A 21,187-nucleotide genomic window follows, 5' to 3' on the forward strand; every position below is an offset into this window, starting at 1 on the left:
TAACGTGTCTATAATTTGAACCTTCATTAAATGTCTTCTTATATTAAACAAACTAATATTAAAAAATACTTTATAATAAATAATAATGGAGATAGATTTGTAATTTACCCTTTTACTTCTTTTATAATTGTGTAAGATGTATTTACAAAACAACCTTTTAGTTTTTATTATCCGAAAATACATAAAAAAGTTTAACAGTGATTTTGTTATGTAATATAAATCAAAATTAAAATATTTATAAGTATTTCTATAAGCATTTTATTATAATTTTATTTCTTGTTTTAATATAATTATAAAAATTAATAATGTTTTCTATAATTATTTCTTAACTATATTAATAACACCTTATGATCACTATTTATTTTTTTAAAAACATCTCAATTTTTATATTAAATGTAAAAAATAACTAGGTTTTTCAAAGTCATTAACATGTTTTCTTAAATGATTGAAACAATGGTAGGACTTATATTACCTTTACCTTATTCTCTATATTTGAATATAGTGACCTCCTTATATTTTACTTGAACTTGCAAATTTAAAAAGGTAATTATTTCTTAAGTTCAGAAACTGTGCAAAAAGTTAAAAGACATAATGATAAAAATCTAGAGAAAGAAATTAAATGTATGATTTATAGCATAAAATAAAATAATATACATTTTAGTATTTGGGTATAAAAGTTAATTATATAACAGAGCTTCTCCATAGAAATAAATAAATATATATATATATATATATATATATATATATATATATATTTATATCATTTAATCATGTATTTATAATAAAAAAAGATTGAGTTTTAAATCTACCAAAACATTAAAGTTTATTAAAGTGAGTAACAACATTGTTGATAAATCTTATATGACATTGTGTGATGTATCATACTTTTAATCTAGAAGAAAACCCAACCTTGTAGCCTGTAGTGAAGTCCATAGTTGTCATGGAGAGGGTTATATATTTTTGGATTCGATAATATATCTAAAAACAATGAAAAGTTAGAAATTCCTTATGAATTATACCGACATCAATCATGATGTACTTATACTGATGTTACTATTCTCTAAGGAGTATGAATCGTGCGTCCTAAAAAAAAATTAAAGGTAAATCTTCTAACTATTGCTCAACTTTAATTTGAAAAATTTATCTAAATCAATTTACGCTTTTACCTAGTTATACACGAATTATTTTCTAAACGAAAAATACATTCTTAAATTAGAAAATCTTCACATGCTTAGTTAAAAGAACCAAATGGTGTTAAATGATTATATTCATTTCTCTTTGAAATCTAGTGTTGTTTAAAAGTTTTCCTCACAAACATATTAATATCAAGTTATATATATATATATATATAATTTGTTAGATCAAAATTTAACGATATCTAATGTAAAGTACAAAACATGATTTTATAAGTATTAGATCTCGACAAAAGAAAGTGTTTCAATTAGTAAAAGAAAAGTCTACCATTTTGTTGTTATAACTTCGTTTGATAAGTAAGATGTCTAGAGAAACAATGTTGATACGTAACATAAAGTATTCATAGTATACATCAATATGCTTATTTTATGTTTGTAGAAAGTGTTTGTATCTTCGTGTCTTACAAGAAAATCTCACAATGATGTGTTTATATCAAAGATCTCTTCAAGAACACACTTCAATATGTTGCATGTAAACAAGTTTTCTAAAAAGATGGAATTATAACAATGAAAATTATAATAAAACTTTTGTACAATGTGAATTACAAAAATTAAAGGGCAGCAAAACTTCTACAATGAGAATTATAACAAAGCTTTTATATTCTTTAGCAATACTTAAGCTTTCAACTTATGACCAACAACACTTTTGTGTTTGATAGCAGCCTAAAAGAGTGCTTACGATCTTGTGTCCATCTTAGAACGTGTTGGGATCTCGCCACACGCGAACTCCACTGCAAATCCAGCACGAATAACAGTTCTTGCACCACCACAAACTCAGCTACAGATTCACCGTGTCAACACAACACCGACAATGATCCTTCCATCAAATTTCTCGTTGTAACTTCAACAACCAAGGATGATTCTCTAACAACAAGGAATTAATCTTTTTTGATGTGGAAGATCAGACCACACTGCAACCACAAAGCATATTAAGAAAAAAATACTACCAACAACAAGGAATTAATCTTTTCTGATGTGGAAGATCAGACTACACTACAACCATAGAGCATAAAAAATCCTACCGAACCATAGAGAAATAAAATAAACACAAGGAAACACATAGACAACACACGCATGTCCTTTGGCCCCGAGTACACCCACACTCTCCAAAGATATAATTTAACCCAAACCTTACAATGCTCTTATTACAAGAGTATTAACAAATAAGAAGAGTCAAATATAAGTTTGAAGTGTCTTTGACTCGGGGCAAGAAACATCATGGACTTAGAGCCCATTATATAATCACTAACACCCACTTCATTGGTTGTCCTAGGCGATGTAGGACTTTTCAAGACATGTTATTTTCATTAGCTCAACAGAACGTTACCATCTTTTAGTTAGCACCTTGTGATTGCTTAAATCACAACCTTTGTGTAAATAAAGTTTTTAGTTAGGAGTGATTGAGTCAAGAGAATACTTAGGTTTTAGCCACAAGTGATTGAGTGCTAAAATAGTACTCTATGTTTAACTAGGAGTGATTGAATTAAAAAAAACGTTTGTGTTTATCTAAGAGTGATTTTAATTCAAATAATACTTGTATTGTATCTTGCATTATTAGTTTATTAGTGAAACTAGACTGTATTGATCAAGAGTTGAATGTAGTATGGGTTTTTAGACAAATCAACATAAAAATACTTTGTGTAAATCTCTCCCAACTCTTATCTTTTTAAATTGCATATTATTAATTATTAATCACAACTAATTGAAGAAGGATAGCATTGCGAAAACAATTTTTGAAAACAAATTTTATAATGTCTATCAAACTTGAAGTTGTATCTTACAAGATTCACCAAGTGCACCTCTTATGATAAAATTCTTGACAATGTGTGTATATGTCAAGTTTTAAGCTTTGTTTGTTCACATTTATTAGACATGGTTGGAAATATTAAATACACAATTTAACCCTTCATCCTTATGTATTTGACCTGCTTTCATATGCTTTATTCACACACAAAAAGTATGCAGACATACATACATGCATTTCCTACATGCCTCCTAGGTCACATAGGTCTTACTCAAAGTACAAGTAGTCATAGTTCAAATAAAGCATTTGATGAGCCTTTAACCCCTACCAAAGACGGGGAAAGTGTTTAGGGAAAATAAATATATGTAGGAGGAAAGTTTATTAACCTTTCTTTTATTTGTTTGTTTAGTTTTTGCCTTAAATAAATTATAGACTTATGTTTGTGTCTTGTGTTGTGTAGATTTGCTAGTGGCACCTCCCCTTTTGAAGTCGTCACCCTTACTAGAGTCATGAAGGACTTAGGAGGAGCCTAGCCCAAAGGAGTGTACTCACCACACCCCTAGTTTTGCTAAGGAAGCCCTTTGGAAGTGGAAAAGTAGAACATCTTTGAGAAGGTACCACATGTTAAAGGCATCTTGACCTTGGAGGAAAAGAGAATGTACCTTTTCACAATTTTGTAATAATTTGAGAATATTCTCTCTATCTGTCATCATTAGGATTTTAGAAATATACTTTTTATTTTTTTCTAAGGAATCCCTTATCTTTGTATTATTGCTAGAAGGTCTCTCTCTTGATCTATGTGAAAGGACCTCCTTTTCACTTGAAAACATTTGAACATTGAATAAAAAAGTCATTTATGTTTTAGCCATTAGTGAGAGTTAAGATAGTGCACCTTTGAGTGTTCTTGAGCTCTCATTGTCTTGTCTTTACTTGTAGACACTTGAACGTTGAATAAAAATGTCATTTGTGTTTCAACCATTGGTGAGAATTGAGAGAGTGCACCTTTGAGTGTTCTTGAGCTCCCCTTGTCTCGTCTTAAACTAAGGTCCAAGAGGCAACGACCACCACTTATCTTGGGTTGGTCCATCCCCCAAGTGGCACGCCTTCTTCCCCATCTTTTTCCACCCCATTTCTTTTCCATTTTTGCTTCTTTAATTCAAGTTTTCCTTTATGTTTATGTTCTTGTCATTTTGATTCATTTCCCTTGTGTCATTTAATCTTCCTCTTCATCTTTTTTGTTCTTTATTTCATGTTCTTTAAGTTCTTGTTCTTTATCTTATGTGCCTTTTTATCTTGTTCATGTCTTCTTTCATTTTTTTTTGTTTAATTGAATCATCTCATCTACTTAGAGTTTTCTTAACCAACATAAACACAAGCACTATAATATCCTGATCAGATATTGTCAACATCCAATTTCGTTTGGGTAAATGCATTTGTTTTGTTAAAATAATAATAATAATAATAATAATAAATAATATATAAAATAATAGTAATAATAAAATAAAAAAAAATATGTTTTGATTAATGGTAGGTTTTTTTTTTTAACTTTAATTCTACCATGGAAAAAAAGAAAAAAAAAAAGAAGAAAAAACCAAGAGAAGGGAGAATCTAATTTATTTTTAATTATCACACGTTTTTCATGAGTCCAAATGTTTTGTACATATTTTCACCCCCATTGTTTGCTATTTACACTCTTCACATGACATGTCAGAAAAAAGACGTTTCATAATTTCTGTTTTTAGAGAAAGGGTATAATATTAGGAGCAATATTTTTTTTAATAATTTGAATAAATATCTTGCATTTACACTTATGTGATGTGTCTCTTTGCATTGTCTGTCTAGGAAGGTATTATTTTAAATATAAGCAAATATTTCCGATAATAATGCTTTTAGATAATAGTACGATTTTAATAGTTAGAAGAAAATATTCCTGGTAATAATTAGAATCAATTATATGAATAATAGGTTATGATTTGATCACGATCTTTATGTGACGGAAAATATGATTCTAGTAATTACAGACAATATTTCGTTAATAATTATAATCAATACCGTGGATATTATGCAACGATTTAATAATATGTTCCTTCCTCATATATTTTATTATAATTAAATACTAGGATTTCAAGGGTACCCCAAGGTGCCTATATAAGCACATGTTTTCTCCAATGCAAGATGTAAGATCCGTGAAATTTAATTAATTAATTAAATAATTAATTAATAAATGCGGGTGTGAAGATCATTTATGACAATAATTTTTGATTGGTATGATGTGGATAAGTACTAGCTCAAATGGTTGAAAGTACTTTGATTGTGTGAGAGGATTTGGGTTTAAGTCCTATGTATGCCAATTGTGTGTTATTTAATTATTATTGTTTTGATAATATGTTTAACCATGTTTCTTATGAGAAAATGCTTGAATTGTATTAGTTGGTAAGAAACATGAATTGGCATGATGGTTTGACATTGATTTGGCATTTGTGTAGTTGTGGGTTCAACCCTTGGGGAACTCAAATTAAACATTTTTTTTGGCTATTTTTGACTTTGGCTTGAATGTGAAGGGTTAACGTAAACGCTAGAGGAACTAGCAGCCAAGAGTGGCTGTAAAACAGTCCATAATGGGACAATGAATGGCCATTAACACTCAAATTAAGTTGTAGTTCGTTTTTTATCCTCTCCCTAGCTTTAAGTGACCATTTAAAAGGCAAAAATGAGGTTTTGGAAAAGGTTTTACAAGGCTAAAATTGGTTCCAGAAACAGAGTACGAAAATTGTTGAGATTAGTGAGTTTGAGTGTGGTTTGGGGCTGGATTGAGTGGAAGCCAAAAGGAAGGCCATTGGTGATCGTTGGGAGCTCTCAAGCAATCCATTTATAGGCAAAAGGATCCAAGTTAGGGGAGCTTTCACGTAATTTTTATATTGGAATATGAACTGTATATATGATGGTCTGAAATTTTATGCATGTTTTTGGTTCTGATTGCAATTTATGTAATTCTGGAAAATTTCCAGAAACTACCTGGCGGGTTGCTCATAGCCGCCAAGCGGCACATGCTCGTTTACATAATTTTGGGTTCTTGGAGAGGAACCGCCTGGCAGCACATTCCCGGCCGTCAGGCGACGCATGGAGTTTTTACAAATTTTTGGATTTTTGGATGATATGCCTGGAGGTATTGGCTGAACCGCCAGGCGACGCGAGTCTGTGATTGATTTTTGCTATTTTGTGAGTTCTGGACGAATTTCGATCGGGGAAGAAGAAAGGGTTAGGGGTCTATTAACTATATGATGTTATACTTCATTGAATTTAGTACGAGGGGTGTATAAAATGAATGAAACAGTGTAGGAAGGCATTAGGGTTGATGAATTGCGTATTGTCGCTTATGAAATTAATTAGCAGAAACTTAATTTGGGTACTTGCTGTTATTACATGGAAGGATTAGTATATTTGGTACTATTAAATAATTAGAAGTGTGGGATGAATGAGCATTGGAGAAATTGTGAGAGGGAAGAGCGATGCAGGTGCGGAAGTTCTGGAAGAATTGTTAGAACTGTATACATTGCCTGGCGGCGCGGGGCTGGCCGCCAAGCGCCATCCCAGGAAAAAAATCAGAATTTATGCTTTTGCGAGAGTTGCTGGGAAAGGTTGGTCATAGGGAAAGTGTTGACTGGTATTATTTTGGGAATCCGAAATGGTTTAACGATGATATCTCCAATTATGAAGGTGTTAAGAGTGAATGGAATAAGGTCTTGAAGGATTAGTGATAGGATGAGTACGACGGTGTTGGCATTAACAAGTGACTATGGAAATTCGGGAAGGGAAAATAATAAATTTCCATTTGAGGTGAAACAATTAGAGTTTTAGTGTTAAAGGAAAAATGGATGTGATTCGGGTTGAGGTAGCAATAAGCTATTGTAGTAAGTTAGTGGTACAGTGTTGTATACATGAATGTGGTTGGGCGGGTGAATGTTGAGAAGGTTGTCACTGGAACTTAGTTTGGTCTGACTTGGAATGCAAACAGCGTGGTAGACTTAAAGTGGAGGATCTTAATAATAATAGGAGGTACAACTAGTAGGTTAGATCCAATAATGGTAATGGATGTGAGGCATTATGGCAGTGTGATAAACTGATGTTTTAACTATTAAACTTGGTTGAGTGACTAACGAGGTCTGGACGTGAACCCCTGTGCCTGAATTCAGAGCAGTACCGTAAATAGTGGTGAAACTTATGACGCCTGGCGGTGGGGTTAGGCCGCTAGGCGATAGCGAGGCAACAATGAGGTTCTGGTGCAGGTGGCGCTTGGCGGTGGGGAAGGTCTCGCCAAGCAATAGAGGCAGAAACAATAGCTCTCTAGAGTAGCGTTCGCCTGGCGGTGTGGACGGTTCCGCCGGGCGGTGGTTGTAGACTGTGATTTTTGAGGCGCTTGGCGCCTGGAGATAGGCGTCCCCCGCCAGGCGGTCTGGAAGCTGTAGCGCCTAGTGGTACGTGTCCCCCGCTAGGCAATTTGGCTGCTGTAAGTTCTAAGTTGTTGGACTTTTTAGGCGTGATCTACAAGACTTTTGGTGATGCTTCAAAGGTAAGATTGTTGGGTTCCTTGAGTTGAGCTCGAAACGTATCCCTTAAATTGAGCTCGGGATAGGGGTTAAACACGTAGCATTCCTCGAGTTGAGCTCAAAATGGCATCCCTCGAGTTGAGCTCGGGATGGCGGATGAACACGAGGAACCCTTGAGTTGAGCTCGGGTTGGCGAGTGTTGCCGGTGTGAGTGTGCTGGTTGTGGCCAGTACGGATGGGTCTGAATAGATTGCCCTCCTTAGTAAATAGCTGACGAGTTTGGTAGTCTTGGGACAATACGACTTATGTTGTATTTGGGAACTCCACCTGGCGTTACGGTGTGTGATCCGTAGCAATGGTTTCCCGCACATGCTCTTTCCGTTGTGGCCGATAGGTTTGGTAGCAAATTACCTTTGAGTAGTCTCTAAGAGAGGTAGAACAGGAATGATCTGGTGGTGGCCAGGTGATGAGATTTAAAAGAATGGAAACACTTTGGGATGTTTGTGTGGTTTATATATATATATATATATATATATATATATATATATATATATATATATATATATATATATATATATATATATATATATATATATATATATCTGTTGTATATGTGTATGCCATTTTATATATTTTATTTGTTAAGCTCACCCTATCTGCTTGTGTTTGGCGATGATCGTGTGCGCGGTACACGTGAGCAGAGGATGTTGATGCAGGTGGTGCCGGTGATGCTTAGATACGGAGCGGGGGATAGCATGGGAGACTTTATGTTATTTATATTTTGGAAATAAAGTGTAAAATTTTATGAGACCGTTTTGGATTATCCAACTTTTGTAATCATGGATTTTGGTTTTATCTATTGAATTTATAAAAGTTTAAATTTCTCGCGCTTTTGGGAAATGAGGTTTATTCATAAACGCGACGTCTTTATGACTTTATTTATTTTATTTATTCTAAATCCGTAATATCCTGACGGGATGTTACACAAGGCAGAGAAAAAATTGAAAAAACCTCTCTCCTTTTTTTTTTACCAGAGCACGCGCAAAAGGGATCACCTTAAGGTAAATTCTCTTAGCTCCTAATGTTATTCATGATTCTCTTATAATATCAAATGTATGATCATTTGAACTGTTGTATGATTAAATGTGTTTGGGGTTCTCATGTTAGATAATTTTGAGTTTGTCATTGATGTGCTCAACCTTTCTCTTTCCCTTTATTTTTATCTTGATAAATAAAAAAGTTTCTTTCGTATGCTTTAATTCTCTCTAAAAAAAGGAATAATAATAAATAAAATAAATAAATAAATTATTTTTTTTCTTTTATATAAGTTTTGAATGTCATGTCAAGTCTTGGACTTGCTTGATAATCAAAACACTCTTTAATAGGCTTTTAATTTTTTTTTAAATTAGTAATAATAAAACACAAAATTATAAAATCATTTTAAATATAATGTCAAATCTCGGATTTGCTTGATAACTAAATCTTTCATCAGGTAGAATCTCGAGTTCTCTTGATATTAATACAAAAAATATATATTAAAATCTAAAAAATTAAAAAAACAAAATAACAATAAATAACAACAAAATTTTTTATAAAGAACTACGTTATCTCTGATTTTCCAAATGGAAATATGTAGGAGCGAGGTACAATCCTCGGCGGGCCAAAAAAAAAATTGCTTTAATCTGTAATATTTTTGTATGTGTTTTTTTTTGTTTGATTTTTTGGGGGAATAATAAATATTCTAAACATCAAAATTCTACTTTACACACTTAATTAAAGAGGGAACCGTCTTAAGACAGGTGTTGTGGGGTGCTAATACCTTTCCCACACGTAACCGACTCTCGAATCCAAATTTGGTTTTGAAGACCATTCTTTTAAGGTTTGGTTTTTCTATAGTTTTACATAATAAACTATGGTGGCGACTCCTCTGTATTTTTTAATTTATTTTCGCTGTCCCTCCGCGATCTTGATTGCGACAGATATTACTAATTTAAATAAAATAAAATATAATAATAATAAACTTGAATTTATTATCAATACTCATTTCCAAAGCGTGGGAAGAGTTCAATTAAAAATGGTAAAACCAAAATTCATAATTTAACTCAAAATTTACACATTCAAAAACTGATAGTAAATCATGTTTACAAAAAAAAATCGTAAATATAAAACCATAAAATAAAACTCTCATGTTGCCTTTCTTCGACTCTATGCCTCACTAGCTCCACCTGCAACATCATTTGCTCCTATGTAACAATTACACGATCATCGCTAAACACAAGCAGATAGGGTGAACTAACAATATAAACAATTAATAACATAATAAAGTGAACACAGTCTCATCGAAGAACCTTACATCTCCAAATGATTACCTTAAGATATATTTTGTTGCCACAAGCCACAACTCGTGGTTCCACCATCTACAAGCCACCACTCGTAGGTACACGTGAGAGACTATCCTGTTACGAACCATTATCCGTAACGCTAGGTGGAGTTCCCAATACAAACCACAATTCGTACTCTCAACATAAGATTAACAACATCACTGGCTATAACATGTGATTGTCTAATCAAGTGGAGACCAACCGTACGAGCCATAACCCGCACTGATTACCAGTATCATCAGGCCACAACCCGAGATCACCACGTATTTTACCCTTCATTCCAAGCCATAACTCAAGGAATGTCAGTCACAACTCAATGAATGCTTCAGCAAGTCTCCACCCTAAAGCCATCATCCAAAGCATTTAAAGATAACCCAACCCTTTCTGAGGACTACAACCCTCAGACCCAAGCATTCACTTCTTCCATTGTCTACCTCTGGATCCTACAACCTTTGATGATATCCTTAAGATGATTATTGTCGCCACAAGCTCCAACTCATGGCCCTTCCATCTACTGGCCACCACCGATAGATCACATACGGGAATTATCCAATTACGGACTACAATCCGTAACACCGAGTGTAGCTCCCAATACGGACCACAATCCGTATTCATCACAAGACTACCAGCCTCACCGGTTCCGACCATGAAGAGCAATCAATTGAACCATCTGTATTAGCCACAATTAGCATGCTCACACCGGAATTCCAATGCCATCAGGCTCCAACCTAATATGGCCATGTGTTTAACTCCTCATTATAAGCCATAACTTGTAAATGGGTCCCCAACAAGTCATCTCCTCAAGGCTTCCATCCAAAGTTATCTAGAATCCCTCAATGCAAACCCCTTCTACATTCAACATCGCCAGGTGCAATTACAACATTGCTAGGCGAAACAACGCTCCAAAACACCTAGTGGAACACTTGGTGTCGCCAAGCACCAGCCCATTGGATTCAGGTCCAAGCCCAATTCCACGAAAAACCGCTTGGCGAGACCCCCTTACGTTGCTAGGTGTCAACTCTTGGGTTTTGCCCTAGAGTTCTATTAATGACCTATTGCTTGGCAGTCCAACCCATACCGCCAGGCGCCACACCAATAAACTCCAGACTATTGGTTTATGCAATACACAACAGTTTCTCACACACCAATGAACACAGGCACACATTCCAACACAAAGGTTACAAATATATATATATTCCAACTAACTCAGTCACTCACCATTGTACATAGATGTTAACTAGCATATACTTATTCATAGGTCTACACATGCATTCCCGCTTTGTATACATATAGGCATATGCACTTATACATAAATAATGCACCCAAATTCAAACTTTATTATACTAGTTTGTACCTATAAAATTATAATATAAAACCTATACGTCCATTCCAATTCATAGATCAATCATATAATCCCAATTCCATTTTAACGTCATCACCCAAGGCCAAAACCTCCAACTCGCAACCTAAACAACTAGTCCCAACGGACTGTTAGCGGCTAACTTGTACCGCCAAGCGGTGCATCAGTTTCTGGGTTGAACCTAGATTCTTTTGCACCAGCGAAAACCCCCAAATTTTCCCAACTCTCTACCAATCATGTAGTTTCATACAATATGGCGCTAGGCGGTTCATAACCAATCCATAATATTGGGTCATCCTTGATGTGTCGCCTAGTGGGCCTTCAATGTCGTCAAGCGGTTCATCCCCCAAAAACCCAGAACTGCATAACTGGCTCGTGTCGCTTGTCGGACCTTTAATGCCGCCAGACAGTTTCTGGATAAATTAACACACTAATGACATACACAAGACTCTAAACCAAGTCCTCTCAACACCACTCCGAACGCTTAACCACTTTAGCTACCATTGCTCCTTATCATAATTCCCTGTATTAATTACTATAAAGGTTCCTTCACTTGCATTTATATTAAATAAATATTTATTTTTCCCGAGTCTTACAAGTCCCACAAACACACTAAAAGTATAGGATGAACTCTTATCATTTGGTGTTAAAGCTTTAGTTTAAAGTGTTTTTTTATGCTTAATTTGGTTTTGTGTAGCTATCTAAAAATGATCCAAATTATCCTATTTGTGGCTAAGTTGGTGCAATTTCCACAAAACTAAATTGTTGATTATTAACCTCCTAGCTATATAAGAAATTAACAAAATTCCCAATTTCCCCTCTCTAATGTAGTAGAGTGGTAATCGGGGTATCAATCCATGAAAATAAAAAGGTTTTAAGTGATTTAAGAGTGTGAAATTTTAATAATATGTCTAACAATTAGGAAAGACAAAATAATACTTCAAACTACATTAAATTGGGATTTTAATAATATGCAAATGATGAAAGAAAGTATACCTCAAATTGAACTGAAACCTAGAAAAAATGCATGGTCTACTATTATGAATGTAATGGTTTAATTTCCTAAAATGAATTACAATGTATAGAAATCAAATATGAATAAATGGAATGTGTTAAAAACCAATATGGAACCTATTTTAAACTTTAAAACTAACTAAAATAATGTTTAAATGCAAAATCCAAAATTGCTTGATAAAATGCCTATACAAAACACAAGCTTAACAGGCTCAACAAACATAAACACACCATCAATAATAAGGTTTGCAACATTAACAACCAAATTAGTCAAAATTACACTAGAAACACCTTTAAAATCATGAATAATATTAGAATTAGCATGGAATTCATCAACACCACCAACCACTAAATTATTAGATTAAAAAAAGTCATCAACATTAGGGATGTCAAAAAAATTCATGCCCACGAGTAGTTGCAGATAAAACCCGTAAAGGATAGGAAATAGATATTGTAAATGGATAATCGCGGGTAATGGGTACGAATATTTTTTATACCCGCATTTTCAGACACAAATGTAGTTCAATCATCATAGCTAGGGATCAACACAAAGTCTTTCAATGGATTTTCCCGTTTTAAAGTACAAAATTGTATCCTCCCAAGTGTTCAAAGTATTTGCACTCTTAGCACCTTTGCTACTGTCCAATTAGCTTTGTATTTCATTTTCAACTACCATGTACACACAATTAACAAAGATCACTTAGGGCTTTTGGTTGGGCCATCAAAGGATTTTGTTTTACAAGGCAAGCAAGACTCACTGCTAAAAAGGAAAACAACAACGTGCAAGTTGTAAAACTAATTAAGGATCTTTAAGATTTATAATTCTCACACGATAAATCATAATAGAGCACTAACCTTGATCTGTGAGAGATCATGTGAATATGCGTTCTTCAATTTTTAATCTTGTATGCTCTTCAATCATCGTTTCCCAATCTATCTTTTTGCCTTTCTTTCTCTTCTCACACGTTCTTCATGGGGTACTGTGAAAAGAACCTTATGGCCAAAGACAGAACCCCAATCCCTTTATAAACCAACGTCCATCAAGTTGGTTTTTATTTTATCTTTATCTTTATTTTATTTTATTATCACTTCCCATAATAATAACCAATAAGTCTTTATATTTTATTAAATCACAATTGGGCCCATCATAATATTTCAAATGAGTCACTAATAGAATTAATTCGTCAATTAATTCTAACACAAGTGTCTAAGCCTATTCCAACATTCTTTTTCTTTTGCCTTCTTTTCTCTTGCAACTCAATTTCTTTTTCTTTACCTTCCTTTGAGTACACCTTTTCATTGACTTTGACTTAGTACATTATTTTTCTATTTGAGGCGTCTCATTTCAATTTTCTTTTGGCTACCTTATGCATTTTTGGGTATGCCTTCAACATACCCCAACTTTGTTCCTTTTCATCCACTTCACAACTCACCATTTCCCTTCATGACACACACACATTTTTTGCATCCTAATCATCAATAATAATGGTTGGATTGCCTACATTTTAGGTTCAAGGTGTGTGTATCTCAAGCCAAGGTTCAAAAAGGGTATTTTTATTCAAAATCATGCAAGGTGGTTGTTTGACTATAGTTTATGCAAAGTATTCAGAATAAAATTTGCCATAATCATTTCCATGTCAATCATGCTTAACAGTTATAAAAAATTTAACAATTTGATAAAGCCTTTTAATCGCACAAGACTCTAGTCAAAAATCCAATTTCCTCCTTGAATGTAGAATAGGGTCAACCTTGGTATCAATCCTTGGACACAACAAATTAAAGATGCAAATGCTTGTACATGAACTGTGGTGAGGAAAATTTAACTAACTAAACTAATTAATGGAATAAGCTACTATGCAATGCATGAGCTAGAACATGAACTAATTCTAGAAACAACTAAAACTATTTAATGGCTTTTAACATGTGCAAACAATACCTAAAATATGAAATATAAGGCTTAAAACTAATTGAAACAATGAATGATTTACAAAATGTTTGATGAAATGCTCATCAAATCCTAGTTTCCACTAGGTGTTCGATGAAATGCATAATAAGGTTTAAATGTTTTATTTATAATAGAATTGGTGGAACATATCCTAAATAATTAAGACAATTACTATGTGCTTAAGAGAAGGATTATAAACCTAAGGAATAAAAAATCACAATGAAACCAAAAAGTCACAATTTTTATACAGTTTTTGTAATGCTCATGCAAGTGTGCAAGACAAATGTAGTTTCAACTATAAATGAATCATTGAACGAATTAATGATGCAGAGTGACTCGTATTAACATAAATTAAACATAGGAATTGAATTGAAGTAAAATGATTGAGTAGAAATTAACATTGAATTTAAGAACCAGCTTCTGAGAAAAATTGTCTCATTGCATTTTTATGTTCTCTGCAAAAATTCAGGATACAAACATGTTCAAAACCATTATCTGAACCTATAACAATCAATTACAACTCACAAAAATCAAAATTCATACACGAAATTGAAAATCATAGTTATGCATAAGTAAAAAACTCTAGAATTTGAGTTTTTTCACATAATTGCTTCCAATAACCACGTTTGCAAGTGAAACAGTGATGTGGTTTGGTCTTTTGGACACACTAGGTCATAGGCATGAATCCATAACCCAAATCTAGCAGATTATGGAAAAAATTATGATCAAATCATGAATTTAAGAAGACCTTGAGTGAAAATTGCACATAAAACATGAAAACATAGCATAATTGGTACAAAATTGAAATTGAATGTGTATAAGAGAAATTGAATAGTGAAAATGAAAAAGAAGGGTATATTATTGCATGATACCGAATGAAGTATACAAATCTTGGAGTTCTTAAGCCTTCCTCTCACCAAAGTTCTTTATCTTCAAGTCAAAAGATGAGAACAATAAAGAGAGAAAATGCAAGAGAGTATTAGGTGATGTGGTCGTGGAATTATGGTGTTTTCTTGTGTCTTCCTTCCCTTCCTAATATATTTACAAAGATTCACCCTCCTCCAATCCACTAACCAACCTAATTAGTTCCTCTCCTATTTAAAACTAAGAAACTAGCTAAACTAACTATCACTTAACTAGAATGGTTAACCAATCTTGTGTATGAAGCAATCTCAGTCATTGACTCTACTTCCAACCTTTTTTTGATGTTTCTCCACCTCGGCACATGTCCTATTTGATGTCTATTAGGGTTTCCAATGGTTGGTACAAGCTTTAGGATTGAATAGCAAAAGGTTAACTCATGGTCAACTACATAAATTTTTGGCCAATTTAGTGCATAATTTCTTCATTGTTGTTGGTTTTAGTCTCCTTGGCTCTTGATCAAGCTTCCAAAACATATAAAAAAATGTTATTGAAGGTCTTCAACAATTGGAACATGATTTGGAGTTTTAACTTGAAAAGTAAACCCTTGGGGTAACTTTGCCTCCTTAATCCTTTACATCACTAAGTCATATATGCACCTTTGCTAGTTTTTCTTCTTAATCATCCTCCAATCACCTTTAATTTACTTAATAAGGATGGCTAAACTGCACCAAATGCACACTAATGCAATGAAATAAAACTAGACTAAACTAGGCTAAATAATTAGTAGGCTTTATTCTAACTATGCTACACTATTGCAATGAAATAAAACTACTAGAACTCACTAACTATTATAGACTATAAACTCCAAAACAAAATTGATATTGCCTAATTAAAGTTCTAACACTACCAGACTCTAATTATAAAGCTAACTAAGTTGTTCTATTATAACTAAACTAGTTTACTATGCCAAGACTAACTATGACTAACTATGACTAATAATTTTAAGGAAACTAATCTGAAAGTTTGAGATGTAGAGGTACATGTGCTCGAACCTAGTTGGGATAAAATTGTTGGTTTTATACCCCAAACATTTAAAACATTTGATGGTACTTGATTTTTGAGAAGTGGAATGGTGAGTGTGACCACTTGGTGACTTATTTTTACTTGATGGTTCCTTGTGAGACTTAGAAGGGGTTTTATCATGTTTCTCTTTATCTTTTCCCTTTCATGAGTGATTATAGTAGTGGTTGGGTGAGTAACTCTTCCTTGCCCTATTTTTTCTTTTCAAATGAGTTTCAATCCTAAAGGCAAGTGTGAAAACATTTTTAAGAGTGGAGTACTCATACAACTCTACTTGGTCTTGTATGTCTCTCCTAAGACCATTCACAAACCTTTTCAATTTTTCTTTGTTAGTTTCTTTTATTCCAACCCTAAACATTTGAGACTCTAATTCTTTAAAGTACTTAGTCACATACATAAGACCTTAGTGAAGCCTTTGGAGCTTTAAAAGAAGTTCCTTCCTATAGGAGGGAGGAACAAATCTAGCACGCATAAGAGTTTTAATGTCCATCCAAGAAGTCGTGGGTGGCCCTTGGTCATAATATTTACAAACTTTATGCCACCAAGTTTTGACATACTCCAAAAATCCTTACACTACTTGATCAACTTGTGCTTAATCCTTTACATGATTTTCATTGAAAATTTACTCCACTTGAACTTCCCAATCACGGAAGATTTTGAGATCACTTCCACCATAGAACTTAGGAAACACATTAAACAAGATGAAAACCAAAACAAAATAAGGGAAAGAAACTTAAAAATGGCCAAGCAAGGAATGGAAATTCACTACCTAAGGAGGAAAGCTTCTCACAAAAAGGTTGATACACAAAGGTGTTTAAATTTTCCAAAATGTTCAACCCTTGTCCAAGTGGTAGAGGTCCCCTTAAATAGAAGTGTATAAGGGCCTCTTAGCATAAACAAATAAGCTAAAAAGGATTACAATGCAAATAACAAATCCTAGAGTCTAGAAAGTTGGTCAACATAGGAGCACATGGACACCTTCTAGAAGCCTTCTTGGCCAAGGCAAAGTGAATGCTCTTTCTAAATGTTTCTAGACTTCTTGGTGGCCAAGGCATGTGGTCATCCTTTCTAGATGTTTCTAGAAAGCTTTGTTCTTTCTTTTTCCTCCACACGTGCTCTCCAAAAGTCATCAAAATGTGCCACTTGTCCTTCATTGTCCCACCTCTTAATGAATCTATGAAACAAGTTAAATTTAAATTAACATGTTGGATTAAGTTAAGCTAATCTTTAAGTCAACTAATCAACCTAAGGTCAAGGTCAACAAGTCAACTTAAAATAGTCAATGAAGCTAACTTCATGGAATTCAAACTAGAGTAAAATAAAAGCAAAGGATGAGATTAAGGAACTTCATTTCTCCTAAGCATGTGTCATGGGCCATCGTGCTTGGTAGGAATCAAGCCTTCATCATAAGATTAATGGCCATCAAGTTCCACTCTTCTACCCTTTTGGCTTCTTAGAAAAGGGCACACGACCATGCGTACAAACAAAAGAAAATAAATAATTAAAACATCATACTAATGGTATACACAAGACTTGAACCAAAGACCTCTCAACATCACCCAAAACACTCAACCACTTGAGCCACCACTGCTTCTTGTTATCTCCAATCCACAATTATTGGTAATTAAATATTTATTCCTTTTTTAATTGTCCCGGGTCTTACAATACATCCTTGATTAGACATGAACTAATGTTATAAAGTCATAAAATTAGAGATTTTTTTTTGTAACATAGTATTAGCATAAATATATCTCATAAACATTGAATGGGGATGTAGCTCAGATGGTAAAGCGCTTGCTTAGCATGCGAGAGGTACGGGGATCGATACCCCGCATCTCTAAGTGTAAATATATTTTTTCCTTTTTTTGTTTTTTTTAAACAATCCTTAACTTTTATTCCTAGTAGCTGCTCCTCATACTGTTGTTTTGATTCATGGAAAAACATTATGAATCTTAATGTCACTACTCAAACCAACAACTCTCATTCTCCTCGATGTTTCAAAAATCATGTTTCTTCCTAGGGGTTTACTCAGAGGATCTGCTAGATTCTGTTTTGACTTCACAATATCAATGGAGATAGTTCCCCTCTTTAGCAATTGCTTCACCAAATTATGTCTCAATTGTATATGTTTATTCTTTCCATTGTAGTTCTTGTCTTTAGCTATAACTATTGTCGATTGGCAATCACAATGTATTGACACATATGAGATTGGCTTCATTCCTAGTGGAATGTTTGTCAAGAAGTTTTTCAACCACTTAGCTGCAATACTAGCCATTTTGAAACCAATAAACTCAATACACACATTTATTAGCAACGTTAGGTGAAAAACTATCATAGAGTAGCACATTATCAAGTTTTTCATGCCATTGTTTTTGTGTTTGTTTCAAACCGTACGAAGATTATAAAAGCTTGAACATTTTGTTCTCATCACCAGGTACAACACACCCTTCAAGTCGAGTCATATTAATTTCCTTCTTTAATTCACCATTCAGAAAAGTAGTTTTAACATCCATTTGGTGTATCACTAGCTTTGGGATAGTAGTTATTTTAGATACATGGAAAACTTAATTTATTTAATTGAATTAAGTTGCGGTTTAATTAATTTAACTATTTAATGTAATTACGATTTATTAAAATGAGTGTTTATAAATTGATAATGCACTTGAAATCATGAGAAAGTAATGGGCTTGTTGGTTGGAGAATGTGTTTGAGATGTGGAGGTACTTGTGCTTGAACCTAGTTGGGATAAAATTGTTGGTTTTATTTCCTACATTTATGGAATTTTCCTTTTCTCCTTTAATGGTGGGGCTCACATAGTTTTTTTGTTTTTAAGCTTCCAAAATGTATAAAAAATTGTTATTGAAGGTCTTCAACAGTTGGAACATGATTTGGAGTTTTAACTTGAAAAGTAAACCCTTGGGGTAACTTTGCCTCCTTAATCCTTTACATCACTAAGTCATATATGCACCTTTGCTGGTTTTTCTTCTTAATCAGCCTCCAATCACCTTTAATTTACTGAATAAGGATGGCTAAATTGCACCAAATGCACACTAATGCAATGAAATAAAACTAGACTAAACTAGGTAAAATAGTTAGTATGGTTTATTCTACTATGCTACATTATTGCAATGAAATAAAACTACTATAACTCACTAACTATTGTAGACTATAAACTCCAAAACAAAATTGATATTGTCTAATTCAAGTACTAACACTACTAGACTCTAATTATAAAGCTAACTATGTTGTTCTATTATAACTAATCTAGTTTACTATGCCAAGACTAACTATGACTAACTAATTCTAAGGAAACTAAACTGAAAGTTCCAAGCCACTGATTATAGAAACTAGTTATAGAACTAAAACCTAAAACATATATTAAGTCCTATTCCTAATACCATACTAGACTAGATTATCCTATCTAAGGATAAAATCTATAAAAACTAAAAATCTACACTATAAATATCGAAGACTTTCAAAACCTAAAAATGCACAAGTGCTATGGAAAATCTGGAGGTTTTGGGTTACAGGGATTTGAGAAAGGAGGGGAAGTGTGGAAGTGATAATGAGTATTATGATGTGTTCTGGATTGTGTGTGTTGGGTGTTTGTACAGTGCATTCTTTTATGGCTAAATTTGAAGTTATGATGTGGAGGATGGTGAAGATAAATGGGGGTTGAATGTGGTGATTGATCATGATGGCAAGGGGATTGTGCAATGGACCAAAGAAGAGTGGGAGATGAGGGAGTTTTCATATGGTGATTGATAATGAAAATATTTGGTGATAATGATAAGGACGAAGAAGAAACCTTGATCCTTGGTCTATATTACAGTGAGACTGTGTGTTTAAGAGTAATGAAGAGGGGATGATAGATTATGTTTTTTTGGAGACACGTTAGATAATATAGATCACGTAAGAAAAAATGAGTCACCCTACTCACAATGTTATTAACTATTTAAACTAAAAATCGATTAAATTAACAAAAAGTAGGACTTAATTAAATAAGAAAATAAAATTATGATTAAATTAAATAAACTCAACAAAAATAGAAACTAGATCAATAGTTAATCCAATTTTTAAATTTAGTATAGTTTTGTGTCGGTCTAACTGATACTAAAGTATAACTTTTAATATAAAATTTTAATTTAGTGTTTGAGTACCAACACGTTGCATTTAATTTTTTTTTAATATATATTAACATGTAGTGTCATCGATGATAACATTTAATTTTTTAATATAAAAATTAACTTTGTGTCTCATTTTACGAGTTTATTTTCATTTTTCAAATTTCGTAAATGTAATTGTCGTTTTAAAGTAGTTTGAGCCTACATTAATTGTTTTATTTATTGTTCTTGTTTGTGTCCGTTTAGATCCATTTTGTAAACCAGCACTAACATGTGAAAACTATTACTCCATAATATATATATATATATATATATATATATATATATATATATATATATATATATATATATTATAAACTCAATATTTCTTTTCTTTAAGTTATTAAATAACTAAATTCATTATATTTGAACAATTTTGTACTCGTAATTTTAAGTTTGTATATATAACAATAGAAAAATATAAGTTCTTTAAATTAGTAATTCTTTAACATTGACTGTTTCAATAATTTTATACATATAATTTAAACATATATAATTTCTATTAAAATATTATTAATTAAATAGTTAATATATATATATATATTTAGATTATTAATGATTAAATTATTGACAAATATCTGTGAGTAAAAAGGCCTTTGAAACACATCCCAAATAGGTACTACATGTTTCATTATTTAACGACAAGTTTATTGATATAAAATTCAAAAGTAAATCACTAACGGATTTATCAGTCACTAGGCATTTGAAATTGCTTGTGCTAACTACCTTTCCTCTGAAGTTTCAAGGTCATTTATTCGAATGATTATTTTAAGGAATCATGAGATATGATTTCAATAGGCTTAAATACTTTTTTTGTCCTCATTTTCGTAGTGTTTATTGCGAATAGTTCTCATTTTGACAAAATGTTTAAAATGGTCCTCATTTTCACAATTTGT

The sequence above is a fragment of the Vigna unguiculata genome, chromosome 4 (assembly GCF_037176805.1).
Source record: "Vigna unguiculata cultivar grain cowpea cultivar isolate G323 ecotype 2 chromosome 4, ASM3717680v1, whole genome shotgun sequence".
Taxonomy (NCBI): Eukaryota; Viridiplantae; Streptophyta; class Magnoliopsida; order Fabales; family Fabaceae; genus Vigna; species Vigna unguiculata.